Raw genomic sequence first — 19,983 nt, forward strand, 5'->3', positions numbered from 1 at the left:
TTCAGACTTAGAGGAGTTCTAGGCAGATGACTTGTCTGCAGTGTTATTAAAATGTTCAGTATTCCTTCTGTTTAGGAGCTGCCATTGTGGAAAGAACACTTCATATCCTACTTGTCTTTTCTTCACAGCTGACGTGCACCCAATTGTTTCTGTAATTGAGATAATCTGTACTCTGTTCTCATTAGATTATTCCCACCCACAAATATTCTTCATATGTCTTCAACCATGAAATGACCTGCTATAACACCAGCTGTCCCAGTGAGCCCACTGGAACTGGTGCTTGCATGAGTAAGGCTTAGAGCACTTGATCCCAAGCTATTTAGACTTTAGTCACTCAGTTGCTGTCTGGTCCTGCAGGGAGGAGGGATGACTGTGTACAGCAGAGCAAGCCAGGAACATTTGATTCACCATCACAGATTCTTTTGCCCATGTCTGCCTATTTGATTTAAAAATATATACATGCCGAGGGGCCTGATATGTCTCTTGTGCCCCATTTAGCATCTGCTGAGCGTCCCGGAGCAGCCTGCAGCGTAACACAAGTCACTGGAGGATAGATTTGATAGAGGCAAAAAACAAAGCAATTGATACCCTCAGGCTCCAGAAATCTTCAAACTGATTCTTGCTGACTACAGGCAACAAAGCAATTCATGGCAACGTGGTTGAAAGTTCCTTTTATTTCAAAGCTGCTAAACCCTCCCTGGCACTTAAAGTCACTTTTCATAAGGCAAACCCAGTGAGCTTGCTGGGTTCCCAAGATCTCAGCCCCAGGATGCCTTTAACAGGAGTCAAAAGAGACATTAAGCACTGGGGAGGAATCAGGGAGACATAAAACAGAAATTAGGGTTTAACATGGGGCCGTGGGGAGCTCAGTAAAGAAAAGGCAATTTTTTCACGTGTTATTTCCCTCCCGTGCATTTCCCTTTTGGTCAGACCTTCAGCAGAGCTTTTTCTGTGGAAGTGGCCCACTTTGCCCGATGAATGAAGTGCACTCTGCAGATGGGAGCTGGGGTGTTTGGAAGCGGGTGTTTGGAAAGTGGTAGCCAGATTATTTTATTTTAAGGCTCTATTGCAGCAAAAGGCAGGAAAACAGACAGGGGGAGAGTAGTGAGTGGTTCACTGGCACCGATTGTCTACCACAGCAGGTTCAGCACTTCGATTTGAGTGACTTCTCTCTCCAGATGGTTGGTGGGAGCTGACTACCCAGATCTTTGCATAGCATGCTCCATAATGAAAACGTATGGCATCACTTGCTATCTTTTAAGAGCTTTTTTCTTCAGCCCAAGTATAGCTCAGTGTGTTATGGATCCCTTCTCTGCCTGATGCAGAAAAATCGGGTCCCTGTCACCCGCCCAACCAGGGACTGGGAGCTGGGAGTTCCTGTGTTCAAGGCAGACTCACTCATGCTTTTACAACTGTATAATCCCACGAGGATGAGGAGTAGTCTTCCTGCCACAGGGAAATTGGTAGAATGGCCCCAGCTTTTCAGATCATGTTGCTACTTTGCATGCTTTTGTCTGACCTAAATATTCAGTACAACTAGTGGTTCATAACACCACACTGATTCTATGGGAACTGAGAAATTCCAGTAATCTAAAGAACGTATCTCTGTGTCCTCTCCCAAAGCACCAGGGATTTGATAAATGGGCTTATAGAGGCACCATCTTCAGAAATGCTGGATTGACATTTCCAGCTATTACAGGGTGGAAACCACTGTCTGGCTTTTCCAGCAGCACAGGATGATGTTACTTGCCCAACAGCACCTTCTGATTTTGTTTGAATAAGGATCAGAGCTATCTTCTTCTGAATTCTTGTGTCCAAAACAAACTACTTCTCTCAATACTGTAACACAGAGAAAAAAGTCAAATAGGTTTTGCTCCAATATAAAATACAAGCTGTAATTCACTGTAATTTGGGGTCAGATAAAATTATCCTGTAGACATCTTTCCATGTATCAGTTCCCAGGGACATTTTGACTGATATCTTGCCCAAAGCACCCAGGTCACTATGCCCTGTCCATGTTCAACATAGAATTATTTCCGTAACTTCTATTTCCATTTCATTTTCTAGATATGAAAACCCACAAATCTGCCCTCTTTAATGTGTCCCCAGAGCCTTTGAAGTTGTCTAGTGACCTTGTTTTTTGGTTTTTTTTTTGGTTTCTTTTTTTCTCAATGGCATCAGGATTTTGCATCTAAATCACAAGGCAAACCTGGGTTTGATTGGATTCTGCTGACTCCTTCCCAGGAAAAGCAAGTCCAATCTCCTTAGCAGCCATTCCTGTGCTCTGCTTAAGCTCTGCTTGTCACACATGATATGTGTGACACACTGGATTCCCTTTGCTTCCCCCAACTTTTGATTTTCCATCTGAGACATGTAGTGAACTGGGAAACACAATCAGTGGGAAGAATATACAGGAAATGGAAGCCATAAACAAAACTGACTGGTTGAATCTCCCTGAGGTCTGGAGTACAGTTGTTGAAACAAAGGACTGGTGACCCCAAAAGATCTGAAGCTAAACAGAATCCTTTCAAGATGGAAATGTGGGACAAAGATGGCAGAGATGAGTTGGTAATGGCCTCATCTTTTCTTTTGTAGGCTCTATTCCAGATGGAGCCTTAAAATAACAGCAGCATGTTGGACCCACACAAGGGCAGGGCTCAGAGTTAGGAAATCTTCATCTACTGTGAGACTCATGATCAGATTTTGTCTTCCTAAACCTGGAGAATTGCCTTTTAAAGATCCAAACAGTCAGGGCTGGAGGCATCTTACCAGAACAATTCAGCTGCCATTTTAGGTCTAATAAATACAAACCTTTATAATCTATTTCTGAGGCATATAAAAAGAAGAAAATACCTGAGATGGGCTTCAAGAGAGACACTCTTCTTCCTAGTCACAAAAATCAATAATCCTTTGTAAGTGTCCAGATTTCAGGAACCAGAAGCTCCAGCCTTCACCCATTAGTAGGAGGGAAACAGGGAAATGGTGTTATTCTCACCTCAGGGTATAACAAGAGGATATTACATGTATTTCTCAATGAGAGATCCTTGGTTTTGAACTTTGGAAAATCTGGATGCTTCTCAGAGATGTTAAAAAGAAAAGGCTTGGATTCTGCTTTATGGTGTAGGTGTTAAGCCAGCTTGAAAATGTCGGCATCATGACCAAGTGCCAAAGTTCACTACCAGTGGTCAAACACTGGAACCAGTTTCTCAGGCAGATTGTGGAGTCTCCATCCTTGGATACACCCAAAACCCAACTGGACATGGCGCTCAGCAAAGTCCTGACCCTGCCTGAGCAGGGTGTTGGACCAGGAGATCCCAACCTCAATGATTCTGTGATAAACTCCATCCTTGTTTTGTGTCATTATGAGAATTTCAATGTGACTCAAAAATTCTTCCATTCTAAGAATTTGAGAGACTTAACATTAATTTAATTGGGAGTGAGATCAAATTCCAAGATGTCAGGGTGGCAGAAAGCTCTTTATCTCATAAAGCTCCTGGGCACCTTTTACTGGAATTAACTCTGGGCTTTTTCCCTTCAGATATTCTCCAGCCTTTGCAAAGGAAACTGCAGTAACAAATCAGATTCTGCAGTACAGCATTTTAAGTCCTGAAGCAAAATTCAGCAGTTTTAGAGGGACAGCATAAAAGGGAATGGGGCGGGGGAAGTGGGGTGGGAAGTATTTATAATCCCTTTAATATTTTAAAATTTAATTATATCCAAATTGGGTTAGCGAGACTGACAAGAATACTGCATCTAAAGCATGGAGCCCAGAGGCAGCATTGGAAAATGAGAGGAGAAATTAATAATAAAAAACTCCTATTGCTTCAAGGCAGCAGACTGGAACACTGACATTCCATTACTCCGTCTGTCTGCTGAATTCATTTAGCATCTGTGGCCTAAATAGGCTAGTTTTAAAGAGGCATGCTCCAGTTTTCATGTTGGCAGGGAGTGGGGGTTGTCAAAGGATTTTTCTTCCTTGAAATCCGTCTGGGGAAGGCACATCAGGCTGTGGTTAATAGGGGAGAGTCCCTCTGACCTCCCAGCAGTTGTAGTTAAGTGATACCTTGGAGGGCTCTGTAAAGCCTTCCAGAGTGGGGGCTGCAGCACTGGGGCACTGCAGCTCCATTTCCCAGGGCAGAGCAGGAGCAAGGATGTTGTGCATGGAATTGCAGCCCGGGGTTTAACTCTGTCAAGGCACGAGCTCAGCCCTCACTGAAGTCCAGATATTTCCAGCAACTCTGAATTAAAAGGTGTATCAAGGTATTAAAGGGAATATCACAGAATTAACAGGGCAGATTGGAAATGTTCTCCTTCTCCGAACCCCCAACACTGCCCAGCAGCCCCTGCCACAGCCTGTGTCCCCCAGAACTCCCAGTTCTCCCTCGGGATGCTCCTTCCAACTGCCAGCTCCATCCCAACCTTTAGGAAGGGCAGAGACAGCCCCTGGGGCAGGGGGGCTGCAGTGCCCAGGGAACCCACACAGGGAGAGCCCAGGAGGGGGAGAAGGGAATGATTCTCCAATTTACTCCCCAGAAACCTACAAGTGTTTCACTTTTGGGCATTTTCTGAAACATCTGGATACCAGGAGGATAAAAGGTACCAGTGTAACCTCCCAGTAAGATCAATTGTTTAAAGCTTTCTGTGTATTTCCAGTCTTTTTGGCTTCCTTCCCAAGCTTACAGAAACAGGTCTGTGACTTTCCTTGGAGTAGAATATAATGTATTCTGTGTAGTTCTATTTTTTTTTTCTGTTTCCATTTTATGCAAATAAACTTTTATTCCCTCTCCCCTGATTTATCATCTTCAAGGTCTTTGTGTAAATTATGCAGAAAGGAAAACCACAGATTTTATGGAAAGTCATATAGAAGCTGTTAAAATTGGCCTCTTCTCCTCCTCCTCATTGTTCTTTGCTCTCAGTGTGGATTTTATCAAAAGTTTTTATCGAGTTTAATGGAGATTACCCAACAGACAGAGACATGATAAAAAATTTTACAGATGCAACCAACCATGAAACACAGCCGTGCTTTTTGATTTCAAGCATGTAGGGTCTTACCCAGCAAGATTCTCCCAGCTACCTGCAAAATCCAAGTTTTCTGAAGTGTTGGCTGGTGGAGAGTGACTTCCCCCAGGAAGGGAAGAGGGAAGGTGAGACCCCCTGTTTTCTACACATCATGTACTGGGAGAAAGAGCTTATGAACTGCCCAGAGTTGCTGTCAAGGAGATGCTACTGATTTCAGAGAAAATTTAATAATATTTTGGACATGAAGAGAATCTTGCCTATTGTCATCCAGCCATAACCAACACTGACACAGGCACTCTCCACCAAAACAACTCTTGCCCTAAAAATGTAACCACAGTTTTAATCCTTTCACTGCCATTTTTTTTTTCCATCACTGAATACCATCATTGTCTCCTTCTTTGGTCACCTTCTGCTTGATTCCACAGCCACTGAAGTCATAGCTAAATTGGTTTAAGAATGTGTAAATACTGCTTAATGCTTCTCATATAATTTCCAGCCTCCACCTTGGCTGCTCCTAAAAACAGGTACTCTGTAAACTTTCCTGCTTTGTCCTGAATTTGTTATTTATGCTTCCAGGGGGGCATCTCCTTTTTGTTTTTGCATTTCAACAGAACTGAAAGTAAATACCTGGCTTGCATCTTCCCAAGCATATGTGCTGCAGGGAAATCTAACCACTGGAGAGCTGCTTTTAAAGAGCTGTGTTATTCCTTCTTCCTCCCATTAGGCAGCAGTCCAGCCAAATTTACCTTTGCTTTGACTTAAACATATTTCTTTTCTAGTCTTTTTCTACAGCAACAGTCTGGCCTTAGGCAAATCTCCTGAGAGACTTGGTTAAAATGCACCTGTGCTACACAGGCAAACAGATATTGCAGAGTTGCTGGTGCTCTCTCTTGGCCAACACTGTAATATTTCACTGGGGCTCTTACGGGATTCGTCTCCATCACAAAGGAAATGTCCTGTAGTGCTGAAAGAGGACTTAATTTCAGTTATCATTATTTCATAGAATGAGAACTGTACAGTTATAAATCACCAGAGAATTTTCTGCAGTTTTCATTGAATTCTTTCTGCTTTAGGCTCACAACTGTTTCTTGCAACTCACAGCCTTTTCTGCTCAGCTTCCTTCTTTAACTGCTCACTTCTGCCTTTCCTTTTTTCTCTATGGAAATAAATAAGTCCCAATTAGACCACTGCCCAAAGATGCCAGGTTGCTCTTTTTCCCTTTATTTTTGTATCTTCATGGTAGTGCCTGCCTTGATAATAAACAGTTCTGTAATCACATCAAAACTAGCAGGAATAAACCTATCTTTGATGAGCATATGCAGATTCCTGTTAGAGATGTGTTTATTAATGGCAACTATAAATCATTGGTTGGTGTGATTTCACTGACTTGTGTTTAACTTGCATTTGACAGGTTCCATCTCTTTAAGAACTTTCCTTCAGGGAGTAGCTTAGTTCATTTTTCTGAAGAGAAGCAACGACCTCCCCCAGGTTGTTTCTTGACTGAAGTAATTGCTGTGACTCCTCAGGTCCCAGACAACCAACAGATAATTAGTTCCAATTAAGTTCTCTCACAGGTGCTTATGAAATTGCCATTTGGAAGCCGCAGGTTCTCCTGGAAGGTGAACAGAATAGTGGGGAGGGAGCACCAAAGATCAGAGCCAAAGGAGGATCAGTCCTGCTGTGGTGCTGCTTTTTGCTTTAGCAGGGGTATGTACCAACTATGTTTTTACTTTTAGACCTGGGGCTGCTCAGTGTGGGTCCTTGTTGGGCTTCTTTCACTCTTTAAAAAGGAGAAGGAAAAAAAAAGGGCAAGCACGAAGTAACTTTCAAATGGCCAGAGTGTGAGAGCTGTGCTGAGGCCAAGGAACACACAGCACCTGAGCTCTGCCACAGAGGCAGAAGCAGCCCTGGGGGTCACCTCTCTCTCCCTGCAGAGCCTGTGTGCCTTGGGTCAGTGGGATTTGAGTTTCAGGAGGAGTCCTGAGTAACACACACAGTCTGACCTGTTCTTACTGGTGCCACTGTTCTTAGCTGCTTCTTACAGGTGCAATGGGGCTCTTAAAGCTGCTTCTTAGCCAGAGAAGGATCATGTTTTTAACTGTCTGCAGCCTGTTGCTTTATGTGGGAGTCAGGAGGGAGTTGTAGAACTTGTATTAAAAGACAAAAAGCATCTATGAACTTGACATGTGGCTAAAAGCACAAAAAGAGGTGCAGATTTTAATTTAATCCGTCTCAGTCGTTGTTATTTTTGTGTCTGCCTTTACTGGTGGTGTGTGCTGTGCTACTGTTGAATTGTGTGCTGGCACTTTTATTTAACCAAAATGCAGTTGCAGGGTGCAATGGATGCAGCTCTGTGCCTGCCCCTGGCTCTTGGAGGGTCTGTTGCTCTGAATTCCAGTTCCTGGCCATACTTTGAGCCAACACAGTGCTTTTTATTGTAGACTGAAGAAAGTAAGCATATGTAAAACACCAGTAATGTCAATCTCATCCCCAAATAGTGCCAGCATTGTTCACCTGCTCTGGTAGTGCTGCAATTTAGACCTCCCCCATATGGTTTCTGCTCACCCAGCTGGGGAGAGTCTCTGTTCTATTGGCACTAATTAATTAAAGACTGAGAGAGCTGCTCCACCTGGGTTGAATCACTAGTTTGGAAGAGACCTTTAAGCCAGTTGGTTGTGGAGGAAAGAGGAGGAAATGCCCTTGAAGAGGCTCTTTGGGTTGGTTGTCCTTGAACCTACAAGGTCCCTTTGAGCTCTCTGGGGCAGCCACAGCACTTTGGGCTGTGTCCATAAGTGAGCACCTGGAAAGATCAGGAAGCTCTGTATTTCATGGATTCAAGTATTCTTCTGTCTGTTTGTCACCCAAAACCTCCATCAAACTTTCCATGGTAGCAGTTAGAGACTCATTATGAATATGCATGTCTCAATTTACTGGCTTCCTTAAAATCTGAGTGTGCTTGAAACCGTTCCTTCCTTTGGCATGACAAACTTTGCTCAGGCAAGGAGAGGCATATTTTGAATAGTGTGCAACGCTTTGTTCTATCTTATATTTTCTCCTTGCTATAGCCTGAAAAATGAGAAATTATGTTTAAATAACAGAGAATATTTACTAGTTTCCATCTCTCTATAAATCTAGAAACTTGATTACTGGTAGTTAAAATATGTAGGCTTCAATGGCAGAGGGGGGAAACAAAGTATATCACAATCTATTATTAGCCCAGAAGAAAACTACTAGTTTTCCTTTTTTATTCCTATCTTTTTTAGCACAGGAATTTCTCTTTCTAGTGATACAACTCAGCCACTTCTCATCCCGACCGTGTGTAGATATTTGGGCCTTAAACCAAGCCCTGCAGAATTCTGAGCTTTATTCACAAAATGGCACTGCCCTGAATACGAAGTGCCACACTTTCTGTGGGAGGAAGAAGACAGGAAAAATGTTGTGGCAGGTGGCTTAAAATAAATAAGACTCAAACAAGCTCTGCTTGGAAGTGCTCAGAGCTTGGGAATGCTCGAAGCAGGCCCTGCAATCCTGCTGGGGAGAGCACTCAGGGGAAGGTCACTTGCAATTATCATATGGTTTTGCAATTTTTTGCCTGGATGTTATTACAACCAACACTGTGCACGTTTACATCCTAGGAGATACATAAACTAACCTCCAAATACCACCTCAAGCCCCTAATTATAAACCCAGATATGGGGAATGTACCAAAGGCCTGTACATTAAATATAATGCACCTGAGACCAGGGCTTGGCTTTAAAGCTAGAGCTTTACTTAAGTTTTTCACTGCCTGGATTATAATTTTAGTAATATGAATAAGAGACTGTGCAGATGCTAACCAGATGCTAATATCCAACTGTAGTTCCACATGTTTCCATGTAATAACTAAGTGTTACTATGGTGATAACAGATTCACTGGAGGTTTGATTTAATAAAGCAGGATTGCATGTTAGTGTCTGTGCAGTTGCCATAGTTTTAGCCAAACAATCGTGCTGCTTCAGACTGAATTGATGGTGTTGCCACTGAGCTGAGTTTCCCTTGTAAATCTGTTTTTCAGGAATAAATTTGCTATGTAAGCAGGTTATAGTATATTGCTTTGATTGACCCCTCTTCTTCCAAATGGCAAAAAAGGGATGGTTTTAAATATGAGCACAAAAGTAATTTTGCTTAGAAGTGGGGGTTCTTCTCCTTTCCCTCTTTTTTTTTTCTATGCTGCATTTGACTTCAGATTTAAAGATCTTTAAGCCAACTGCCCAAGGCTCGCCAAGGGAGCCGGAGAAGTCGGAATAAGCAAAGAACCTAAGTTGGCTTTCACATGAGAACACCTGTGTTTGCAAGTGACAGCAAGGGATGTTCAGTTTTATTGCCACCCATCCCAGAAACTGAGCTATAGGGGCTTAAGTGTTATTATTTTAAACTTATAAAGTGCAGTCTGATGGGTACTCATGGCCAAGTTCTGCAGTTCCCAGCTCAGCAGGTCTGTGTTGTTGGTTTAACATACACCAGAACCATGAGCACTTCTGTCCTCACCCTTTGGTTCTGCCTTTTCTGCCTGATCATTCCCAGATCCATGGAGCTACTCCCAGCACCGTGACAAAAGAGGGCAGTGGAGTTTCCAGTCCCAGGAAAGCTGGACCCATTTCTTCCCTGACCCCAGGACTGTTGCTTCTCCAGCCAGTGGGAAGCTCTGTGGCTGTTTCTGGTGCAGGATCTTCTTAACCCTCTGTAGCTCACTCCACAACTCCTTGACAGGAGGGTGCAGGCTCTGCTCCCAGGAAGAAAGGACAGGACAAGGGGAAACAGCCTCGAGCTGCGCTAGGGAAGGCTCAGGTTGGACAGCAGCAGGAATTTCTCCATGGAAAGGGTGCTCAGGCCTCGGCAGGGGCTGCCCAGGGAGGTTTGGAGTGCCCATCCCTGGAGGTGTCCAAGGAAGGGCTGGATGTGGCATTCAGGACTCTGGGCAGGGGACAAGGTGGGGGTGAGTCAAAGGCCGGACTCAATGGTCTTGAAGGTCTTTTCCAACCTCAGTAATTCCGTGATTCCATCCACGTGCTGCTTGACCTGGAGAGCAGCGTGTCGGTCAGAGCTGGGAACTCATCTACTTTCTACAACACCACGAGGAGCTTTTGGCTTCTGTTACGTCTTAATAATAGAAATAATAATAACAATAATTAATAACTCTAATGATAGTGATAACCTTCCAGCTGAACATGTGCAATTTGTATTGCCTCAGCATTATTCCCAGGCAGAGCTTCATTGATATTCAGCGCATCGGCGTGTCTGTCACTGCTCCGTGCACTTTGGGTCTGGAATCCTTAGGGAGCCTCGCAGCTGTCAAATTGACTTCCATCATTTCTTTCGGAGCTGAGAGACAAATTATCCAGCCAGCCATCAGCCTAGGCTTTGCAATCGAACTTGCAATCTCTAAGTGATAAAATGCTGCCTCCCAGGTCAGACAAACAGTCCGGCTGTGAGGGGGGGTTGAGCTGGCTGGGAGTGTTGATGCTGTTTGTTGGAGTCCCTTTTTTTCTTTTTTTTCTTTTTTTCCGAAGCTGCTATTGGGCTGCGTTTATTTTTTTTTTTTAATTTTTTTTTTTCTGTGTCTTTTTGAGAAGTATTCATGGTTTAATGATCCGGCAGGCGCCTGGGTGAGTCACTGACATATGTCGGCTCGCAGTCCCACTGGGACAGACGCTGCTCCTGGGCGCTGCTGACACGGAACCGGGAGGACGGGCATGCTCACGGCTTGGCCTGGCCGTGGGATGGCAAAATTTACCCCGTCAAAGAGACTGGGGAGGTGAATGAATTGGAAAGGCTTTTCTAGTGTTTCATCCGCGTTAACTGCGAAGAGGTTTGGGGGAGGTTTGTTCTGCATCTTCAGAAGAACCTTAGTTCCCTCCCCACTTCTGTGCTCAACTCGTGACTCGAGGGTTTTGCTCAGAGTTTTTGCCCTACCCTGGACAACCGGCCCGTCTTTTCCGCACCCGCTTGGCTCACAGCGGGCAGGGGCGCGGTGCGGGGCTCGGGGGTGTTGAATGAGGCAAAGTCCGCAGGTGGGACAAAAAACACCGGGGGATCAACCCCGGCAGCTGCGGGCCGAGGGAGAGAGGGATCCCGGCCGGAGGGATGGAGCGCTCCAGCCAGAGGGAGGGAGCGCTCCCGACGGCGGCTCTTCGCGGGCGGCCCCGCGGGAGGCGGCAGCTGCTGCTCGGCCCCTGCCCCGGGACGCTCCCGGGCCCGCTCCGTCCCTCGGGCCGCCCCAGGGCCGTTCCCGGGACGCTCCCGGGCCCGCTCCGTCCCTCGGGCCGCCCCAGGGCCGTTCCCGGGCCGCTCCCGGGCCCGCTCCGTCCCTCGGGCCGCCCCAGGGCCGTTCCCCGGCTCTCCCGGGACGCTCCCGGGCCCGCTCCGTCCCTAGGGCCGTTCCCGGGACACTCCCGGGCCCGCTCCGTCCCTCGGGCCGCCCCAGGGCCGCTCCCGGGCCCGCTCCGTCCCTCGGGCCGCCCCAGGGCCGTTCCCCGGCTCTCCCGGGACGCTCCCGGGCCCGCTCCGTCCCTGGGGCCGCCCCAGGGCCGTTCCCCGGCTTTCCCGGGACACTCCCGGGCCCGCTCCGTCCCTCGGGCCGCTCCCGGGACGCTCCCGGGCCCGCTCCGTCCCTCGGGCCGCCCCAGGGCCGTTCCCCGGCTCTCCCGGGACGCTCCCGGGCCCGCTCCGTCCCTCGGGCCGCCCCAGGGCCGTTCCCCGGCTCTCCCGGGACGCTCCCGGGCCCGCTCCGTCCCTCGGGCCGCCCCAGGGCCGCTCCCGGGACACTCCCGGGCCCGCTCCGTCCCTCGGGCCGCCCCAGGGCCGTACCCCGGCTCTCCCGGGACACTCCCGGGCCCGCTCCGTCCCTCGGGCCGCCCCAGGGCCGTTCCCCGGCGCTCCCGGGACACTCCCGGGCCCGCTCCGTCCCTCGGGCCGCCCCAGGGCCGTACCCCGGCTCTCCCGGGACACTCCCGGGTCCGCTCCGTCCCTCGGGCCGCCCCAGGGCCGCTCCCGGGCCCGCTCCGTCCCTCGGGCCGCCCCGGGGCCGTTCCCCGGCGCTCCCGCCCCGTGTGCGGCCGCGGCGCCCCGGGAGCCCCGAGGGCGGCGGGGGGGACGGGGCGGGCAGCGGCCGCCAGGGGGCGCCGGCGCGTGCGGGCCCCCTCAGCTCGGCGGGGCCGGGGACGCCGGGACGGGAATTCCCGGCGGCGCCGGGAGTGGCCCCGGTCATTCCCGGCGGGACAGGGAGTGGCTCTGCCCCTCCGCACAGCCCTGTCGGGCACATCTGGCGTGCTGTGTCCAGCTCGGGGCTCCTCAGCACTGCAGGGACGGGGAGATCCTGGAGCGGGCCCAGCGAAAGCTGCGGCGCTGAGGAAGGGCCTGGAGCATCTCGGTGCCCAGGAAAGGCTGAGGGAGCTGGGGCTGCTCAGCCTCGAGAGGAGCCTCAGCCCTGGGTGTCCCCGTGTGCACGGAGGGGCAGAGCAGGGCCCAGGCTGTGCTCTGGGGGCCCAGAGCCACAGGCAGGGACGGAGCCCAGAGAGTTCCACCTGGGCATGAGGCAGAACTTCTTTACCAGCACTGGAACAGAGAGAGTGCGGAGTGTCCCTCACTGGTTTAATAGTGAGACAAAGAAAATGTCCCTCATTGTGACATAACCATAGTGTGTCACTGGCTGCATGCACTGCCCGTGGATGAGGATATGCCTTGTAGTGATCCAGCTCTTTTTGGATCATGGCAATGATCCCATTACCATCATGATCAGCTGTGTTTGGGTGAAGCTGCAAGCAGGAGTGTCCTCATGAAGGTTTGAAATACAGCCTGATCTTTCAAAACAGCTCAAGTCTGGTCAAACCTACAGAGGTACTTTCAAGTCTTTATTTCCTGCTGGTTTTATTGTTTCTTTTCTCATATTGCAGTCAGGATTAATTGCTGTTGTACCTTTTGTAATCCCAGGCTGGTTTGGGTTGGAAGGGACCTTCAAGTTCAACCTGTTCCACCCCTGCCAAGGGCAGGGACATCTCCCACTATCTCAGGTTGCTCCAAGCACCATCCAGCCTGGCCTTGGGCACTTCCAGGGATCCAGGGGCAGCCACAGCTGCTCTGAGTACCCTGTTCTAGGGCCCTACCACCCTCACAGCCAGGAATTCCTTGCCAATGTCCAATCTAAAGCTACTCTTTGTCAGTGTGAAGCCATTCCCCCTTGTCCTGTCACGCCAGGTTCTTGTAAATAGTCCCTCTCTACCTTTCTTCCAGGCCCCTTCAGATACTGAAAGACCACAATTAAGTCACCCCAAAGCTCCGAGGTTTGGTGATAAAATACTTCGCATTTAAAAGTGGCATAAATGTTCTGCAAGTTAAATAACAATCTCCCGTATTTCTTTTTCCTCAGAACATTCCAAAGTTACCAATTAGCATCAGTATCAGGGTTTTCTTATACCATTTCCTTTCAGGTTTTTCACTTTCCTCTTTTTACCACCTCAGCTCTTAATTATGGCTGTCAAACAGAGCACAAGCCAGACATGGCATTTAGCAACCTAATTCTACCATCCTTCTTCTTTTCCATTTCCTTTCCTGTAGCATTCACAAATGCCTGTACCAGTGGGTACCTCTGACATTTCCAAATTGCAATATGACGGTGTCAGAAAGGTTCATGAATTATTAAAACGTCTCAGCATCATAAAGGTTGGAAAATTACATGTAATTTGACAAAACAAGCGCACGCAGAGAAAGAAAACCCCACCCAGGCATTCCCAAATCAAGAGAGCACCTTTAAAACTTTCCTTTGAATTTGCTTAAAAGGCTCAAATAGTAGGAGAGCTGCATGAGTCATTCTCTCTGTGTCTCTCTCTAGAACAGGAAAGCTCGCAGAGGGTGGAGGCATGTCAGCACAGTGTGGTACACTCTAAAATATCAGCTGAAATGACTAGGCTGGAGAAGTGGGAGGACTGATATTAGTCACAGCCACTGCACAGCTCAGAAGATGAAGGCAGGAGGAATTACCGGACAGGCATCTGCCGCTCTGCCCAGCCTTTGAAAACGTCTGTCTGGGCTTCAGATCTCTTCCTCCAGAATGCCCCTCTTCCCCTTTCACTGTGACACTCACTGTCTTGGCCACGCAGAGTAGCTGTGATGTTAGAGAGTGGTTGAGTTCACCCCACAAACTGTGCCAGCAACTTCCATCTGGGATGCTTTTGCTCCAGCCTTTTGTTCCATGTCCCACTGGATGAGCTGCCATCATCCAGCTCCATGAGCTTCAGTGGGATGAGGATCTGTGCAGGGACACTGAGATCACAGGGAGATCTTTGCTGGGCTCTCCTGCCCTGCTGCAGCAGCTGTGTGTCTGCACGGGGCAGTGAGGCACTCCCATTTCCCAGCCCCTGTTCCTTCGCCGTTCCTGGCACTCACATCTCTCTGCATTTGGCCTGTCCTGCACAGAAACCCTGCATTTGTCCTGGTGGCCACAACACACACACCAGGAACTGGGATGAGCTGGGATCCCAGTAAGCACCTTGTCAGGCTCTGTAATTGCAGTAGTACCAAATTAACTTGGTTCAAGAAAAGGGCCAGTGTGTGCTCTTAGTGTGCTAATTCCTCAGTTATAATGGAAGAAAGCTTTCTGAACACTAGCATTGTTCTAACATGATGAATATTTGCTTTGGTGTCTGCAGCTGAGGGATTTCGAAGCATTTTACACACTTCAGCTCACCTCTGTGTGCTCATCTTGCTCTCCCAGTCCATCTGAAACCATTGTTTAAACATACTTTATATGCAGAAAGTGGGGTGGCCTGACAAATTTTGCAAGAAACAGCTGGTGTCAGCCACAAACTGAGCTCAGGAGCTTTCTTCTCCAGTTTGTGTAAAGTTCTTGTCCTGCAAAAAATCCTGAAGCCAAATGAGTAAGAGAAATGCAGATCACACAGCATTACATTGTCCTGGGGGGAGCATGGAAACTTCCAAATTTCTGTACAAGGCTAGGCACATCCCATTTTGCCCAAGCTATCTATTTTTGATAGTTTTTATGCCCAGGCCATGTGCCTCATGCCAGGTATTGGTTGTGTTGAGCAGGTCTGGGGGACAGTTGGGTTTGAGCCAAGTCACAAACAGCCCGAGGAGCAGGACAGAGCTGGGCCCTGTTTTGTCCAGGTTTTGGTGAAGTGTGTCCTCCTGCTCATTCAGAGATGGGAGGAGGTTTGTACTCAGATGAACTCCTCAAAAAACACAAACAGCACTTTGCTGTCAGACCCTCTGCTCAGCCTGGCGAGATTTGCAGGATGCAGACCTCTTATGTAGCTGAATTGTTACCAGAAGGTGTTTCATTAAATAGCCCAGATCTGCCTCTGTTCTATGCTGGTTTATCTCCCTGCAGTGTATCTGATAATCTTATATATCACATTTAACCAAGCCAAAAACAAAACCTGCAACAGACCTTCCTGATTGTCTGTGACTATCTGGAGAAGTGATTTCCTCAGCCCTGTGAACTGGTGTGGATTTGTTCTTACCCAGATTTCAGCCTGTTTGCCACGTGCAAATACTTCCTTAAAATTTGCTCCTCCAGAAACATTTTAATGTCAGCTACCATACCTTTTTCTTTGAAAGGAAAAAAAAAAAAAAGTCACGATCATTTACTCTAATTTTCTGACAAATTCTGAAAGTAATTTTTGGAATTGTACCATTCCTCTGCCCTAATTGGGTGCCTGGAAAGCATCTTAACAGCTGTCAAGAATTCTCAAGTGAGTGAAATATAGTGTGAAAGCTTATGAAAGTTATAAGTGAGCTGTACTAGCTGATGTTATTAAATCATTTCATTGGTAGAGCATCCAGAGTAGTTCACCCTTCCCTCCAGGCTGGCCACTGATTCAATATATGGCATATATTGAAATCTGCTTCCCAAACCATTATTTTCAGGATGATAGCAGCCAAAGAAAAAAGACCCTCTTGCCTTTCATGGTGAAACTTGTCCTTCTAAAGGCATTTGTTTGCTTTTCTGATTTATTTTCTTTTGATCAGAACCATCTGACCCTCGTGTTTAAAGGAATGTTCTTTGCAGTTTTGAAGTCTGCCTGTTATAACATCAATCCTGCAACCTGTGGTGAGAGGAGCTGGCAGAGGCATCCCCAGCTCATACTCAACAAATCCATCCCTCTTGGCATGCCAGGCACCTGCAGCACATCAGCAGTGTCCTTGGTCCCTGTGCAGAGGGAAAAATCCAGGCTGAAAAGTTACAGATCCTCCCATTTTGTGAGAAAGTTTTCATATGTGCAAAATCCTGCACGTGCTTGGTTTCCTGAGCCTTCCCTCTCGGCGTTTGGAGAGGCAGCTTTCTTGCTCAGTTTGAAATGCGTTTTCTTCTCCTCTGCACAAAAAAAAAAAAAAATATTCCCAGCCTTCTCCATCCCCTGTGCTGGTTTTCAAGGTAAAAACAAAACTATTGGATGCTGGGAGAAGTGCAGCATGAGCACAATGTGCTAACGACTCATCCAGGACCCAGCCAGGATCCAGCCACCTCCCACCCATTCCCTGCACAGATCCAGGATCAGCGCCTGAGTAGTGAGGTCATGCAGCTTTGGCAGGAAAGGAGGAGAGCTGAGCTGGGGATCCTGTGATCTGTGGGCTCCGTGTTTTGTGTTCTGAAGCTCTCTGCTGTCAGAGCAGGGGACGGTCTGTGTTTGGTTTGTCATGGAATGTCAGGGGAGAGAGACAAGCAGTTCCTTTCCTGGGGCCCTTTCTTGTCCTTTGAGGCTGTTGGCTTCTGTTGTCTTTCCAAGTAGGAAGATTTTATGAAAAACAAGTCCTTGGAGTTGCAGAAAGAGTCAGAGTGCTGATTCCTGGTCTGTGGCAAACAAGTTCCTCTTTTCTCTTGAAGTGAAACCTCTTGATTTTGCCAAAATTCCATTTTCTGTGGACCAAAAGAAAGCAAAACACCATTTTAGCCTTGACCTTGTCCCGTGTGTTTTTGGAAATTCAGCCATCATTTAAGTACCTAAGCTGGGAGTTGAGCTCACTTGGAAAATTTGTCCTAATATTTGGTAGTGAACTATGAATATGTGCCATCTTTTTTGTGCAGGTGCTGGTAGTCAGAAGGAGCAATATTGGCTCAAAAATTACTGCTTCAGGTTTGAAATTCCTGCCTCTTAATTCTTTCAGATGGCCATTCATTGGTTCTTCAACTGCATAAACACACCCCTGGTTTAATTTTTGATTTAAATTGTTCTCATTGTGGACTTACTTTTGGTTGACAGGAGTCTGAGATTAGAAAGCGATTCTGATGAGGTTTGTGTGGTTTGTCTCTGGCTGCATGTCCTCTGTAAGGCTCTCAAAATGCAAAGGTAAAGTAAACAAATAATGGGTTAAAAGTGTGTGTGGTTCTATTTTTTTCTTTGAGGAGGTCAGGCAGTACTAGAGAGGGCTGTGCTGACTGTACTGACATTTCACTGCAGTAACTGACCAGGTACTTCTCTGGAAATGATTCCCAGCAGCTTATTTCATTATCAGACCTAAAATAGGTCACTCTGGGGCTTTGAATTCTGTCGTGAATCTGTTCAGGTGACCTCACAGCAGCATCCTGCAATCTGCCATGGTGGGTTGGAGCAGCAACAATTTCTTCGCAGCGTGAACCTGCCACGGCCCTCCCTGGTCCTCCTTTGAAGTAGGTCAAGCCTGTGAACTGCGAAGACTCCGTGGACCCGTCGTTTATTGCACCATTCCTGCCTCAGGATGTGGAGTAGAGCTCTCCTCCTGCACCCGGTGTGAGCACTGGAGCTCAGGTGCACAGAGCACAGGAGCGTGCGCTGGGCGCGCATCACAAAGGCTTTCCCTGGCCTCCTTCTGCAGCTTGAAGAGGATAATCTGCAAAAACAAACTCTTAAAGGAGTGGTTTCCACCCAGTTGTTTACCAGTGGGTCTTTTCATCCCTGCTCTCTGGCTTTTCTTTGATTTTTTGTTGTACTGTCTGTTTGAAGGTTCTGCAAGTTGCATAACCACATCCAGCTTTTACTTAGAGCTGTCTCAGTGTGCACAGCTTCACCCTCAGATCCAGGAGAATCACCTGGGCCTTACTGGAGTGTCTGTCACTGTATTCTGTGGCTTTTTAATTTCTTTATCAAATCAGGATTTTCTTTTCCCATCTTTGAGCTGGATTTACAGGCTGGTAAAAAAAAAAAAAAGTACAGAATGTTATCACTGTTTTTTTTTTTCATTTTTTTTAATCATAGCAAGAAAAGGCAGTTTCCTATTAGTACAGGTGTTCTCAAGTTTCACTATAGAGTATTGGAAGAGAAACTTAGAGAAAAACTTGTTTAACTTTGTCACTGATATGGAAGGAAATGTCCCAAGGTACTTGTCAGCTGGTCTTCTTTATTAATGATATTGCACAATTAGGTATTGCACAAAGGTTTGTTATTAAAGGCATTTCTAAGAAGAGTAGATTTACTTTTCCCCTTTTACTGACTGAGGAAGTTAGGGTCTAGAGAAAGGAAGTGACTATTTAGAGACCCTAGAGAGGAAACTGAGCCCATGGTTCTGTATAATGAGCATGTAGACAACGTAACATGTCCTGAAATACCCACTGCAGTTCAGATCTACCTGTCCTGCTCTGCATTCCTAAGAGATAATATACCCCTTGCTGCTCTCTTTATCCCTCTTTCTTTCCTGGAGCTGGGTTGTGAAAACACAGCTGCCCTGTGCCCAGCAAGGTTTGGTGAGTTAGGTGAATTTCAGAGCTGCCCCAGAGGCTCCATGGTGCCACCACTCAGGGACAGCAGAGCAGCAAGAGCCCAGCTGCTGCAGGGACCAGCCTGCTTGTGCCAGCAGGTGACACTGGGACCTTCAGCACCACTTACAGGTGACACTGGGACCTTCAGCACCACTTACAGGTGACACTGGGACCTTCAGCACACTCACAGGTGACACTGGGACCTTCAGCACACTCACAGGTGACACTGGGACCTTCAGCACCACTCACAGGTGACACTGGGACCTTCAGCACACTCACAGGTGACACTGGGGCCTTCAGCACACTCACAGGTGACACTGGGACCTTCAGCACCACTCACAGGTGACACTGGGACCTTCAGCACCACTTACAGGTGACACTGGGACCTTCAGCACCACTCACAGGTGACACTGGGACCTTCAGCACACTCACAGGTGACACTGGGGCCTTCAGCACACTCACAGGTGACACTGGGACCTTCAGCACCACTCACAGGTGACACTGGGACCTTCAGCACACTCACAGGTAACACTGGGACCTTCAGCACCACTTACAGGTGACACTGGGACCTTCAGCACACTCACAGGTGACACTGGGGCCTTCAGCACCACTCACAGGTGACACTGGGACCTTCAGCACACTCACAGGTGACACTGGGGCCTTCAGCACCACTCACAGGTGACACTGGGACCTTCAGCACACTCACAGGTGACACTGGGACCTTCAGCACCACTCACAGGTGATATTGGGACCTTCAGCACCACTTACAGGTGACACTGGGACCTTCATCACACTCACAGGTGACATTGGGACCTTCAGCACACTCACAGGTGACACTGGGGCCTTCAGCACCACTCACAGGTGACACTGGGACCTTCCGCACACTCACAGGTGACATTGGGACCTTCATCACACTCACAGGTGACACTGGGACCTTCAGCACCACTCACAGGTGACATTGGGACCTTCATCACACTCACAGGTGACACTGGGACCTTCAGCACCACTCAGCCCAGTGCAAGGGAAGTGCCAGGGAGGGAACAGTGCTGGGAGTGTGGTGCTGGTGGAGCCAGGATGCAGAAGCCTCTTGATCTGCTCTGTGACTCCAGGTCCCAGCCCAGCTCTTGAAACTGCTCAGCAGAGGAGCAGTAAAGTGTTGCCACAGCAGCATTACTTGTCCCTGTTATGTCCTTGTGCAAAACAAATTTTAAAACAACTACATGGGCTCAGTGTCCTCT

At 47.8% G+C, this 19,983-nt stretch overlaps 1 long non-coding RNA gene across 1 annotated transcript; it reads right to left on the minus strand.

Annotated features, from left to right (window-relative positions):
• Positions 1-5,399: 5,399 nt before the first annotated feature.
• Positions 5,400-6,518, minus strand: LOC137461709 (uncharacterized). Its single transcript, XR_010993459.1, has 2 exons — positions 6,407-6,518; positions 5,400-6,175 (listed from the first exon to the last, which is right to left on the minus strand). It is a non-coding gene; the product is annotated as an uncharacterized lncRNA (long non-coding RNA).
• Positions 6,519-19,983: the final 13,465 nt, after the last annotated feature.

This window comes from Anomalospiza imberbis, chromosome 23, assembly GCF_031753505.1.
Source record: "Anomalospiza imberbis isolate Cuckoo-Finch-1a 21T00152 chromosome 23, ASM3175350v1, whole genome shotgun sequence".
In the NCBI taxonomy this organism is placed as follows: domain Eukaryota; kingdom Metazoa; phylum Chordata; class Aves; order Passeriformes; family Viduidae; genus Anomalospiza; species Anomalospiza imberbis.